The sequence below is a fragment of the Choloepus didactylus genome, chromosome 3 (genome assembly GCF_015220235.1).
Source record: "Choloepus didactylus isolate mChoDid1 chromosome 3, mChoDid1.pri, whole genome shotgun sequence".
Lineage (NCBI taxonomy): Eukaryota > Metazoa > Chordata > Mammalia > Pilosa > Megalonychidae > Choloepus > Choloepus didactylus.
Window position 1 is genome coordinate 204486546 of NC_051309.1, and position 1537 is coordinate 204488082.

Sequence of the window (1537 nt, forward strand, 5' to 3'; positions counted from 1 at the left end):
CTGTTATGTAGGTTGTCATTTTATTTTCATAAGTCTTTTGATGAACAAAAGATTTTAATTTTGATAAAGTCCCATTTATCCATGTTTTCTTTGTTGCTTGTTCTTTTCATATAAAGTTGAAGAAACCATTGCCAAATAAAAGGTTCTGAAGATGTTTACCTCTGCCTTTTTCTAGGAGTTTTATAGTTTTGGTTCTTATTTTTAGGTCTCTGTTTCATTTTGACTTGATTTATGTAGACAGTGTGAGATAGGATTCCACATTCATTATCTTGCATATGTAGACCCAGTTTTTTCAGCACTGTTTGTTGAAGAGGCTATTCTTTTCCCATTAAACAGACTTGGTACCCTTCACAAAAAACAATTGGCCATAGATATAAGCCCATATTTCTGAATGCTTAGCTTGATTCTATTGGTCTATATGCCTATCCTTGTGCAGTAGCATCCTGGTTTGATAACTGTAGCTTTCTAATAAGTTTTTTTTGGGGGGGAGGGGGTACCAAATTAATTTATTTGAAGGAATGGTACAAATAAAAGAACCTGGTGAATGCTGGTACAACTTATAGAAAAGGTAGAGATAAACCCATCCTGCAAGCATCTGCTGTGGTGACCACGGAAGCTCTCATCACCACTGTTTCCCAGAGTGTGATTGTCAAAGAGATCCTCTGCCAAGCCACAATCCAGGGCTCCCATCTTGTGCAAGTTAGTTATGTGGTCACCCAGTTCTTTGATGGACTTCACTTGCTCATTCAGGTAATGGGTCTCAATGAAGTCACACAAGTGGGGGTCATTTTTGTCAGTGGCCAGTTTGTGCAGTTCCAATAATGAGTAATTCATCCTTTTTTCCAAGTGTAATGCACATTCCATTGCATTCAGCCCACTCTTCCAGTCGTCTCATTCTGGTTTCTTGATATCTTGAAGGAAGATTTGGCCACCGCGTTGGTTTTGCAGCTTCATAAGTTTCTCAGCATGTCCCTCTCCTCATGAGATTGGTGAAGAAAATATTTGGCAAAGTTCTTCAAAGCCACATCATCACAGTCAAAGTAGTAGGAATCAACAGGTAAACATAAGAGGCATAGAGCTTCAGGTTGATCTGGTGGTTGATGGCGGCCTCTGAGTCCTGGTTGTAGTTCTGGCTGCACCTGTGATGGGGACACAGTCGTCATGGTGGTGGCTGAGGAGAGGTGGAGGTGGTGGCTGGGGGGTGCTTGAGCGGTGGCAGAGGACTGCTCGGAGTGGCCGGCTGATGGAAGGTGACACCAGTTCCGTTCAAGCATTGTTGAAGCAGGAAATCCTGGCGACTCTCTGTGAAGACATCTGGCCTCTAATAAGATTTTATATCAGGAAGAGTAAGTTCTACAGCTTCATTTATCTTTTTTAAGATAGTCTTGGCTATTCTGGGTCTCTTACTAGTCCATTTAAATTTGATGATATGCTTTTCCATTTCTGCAAAGAAGGTGGTTGAAATATTGATTGGGATTGTGTTGAATCAATAAATGGCTTTGGGTAGAAATGACAAGTTATTGATATTTAGTCTTCC

The 1537-nt window shown here is 40.7% G+C and overlaps 1 pseudogene; it reads right to left on the reverse strand.

Moving 5' to 3' along the window:
* Nucleotides 1-501: 501 nt before the first annotated feature.
* LOC119530623 lies at nt 502-1177 on the reverse strand (annotated as a pseudogene).
* Nucleotides 1178-1537: the final 360 nt, after the last annotated feature.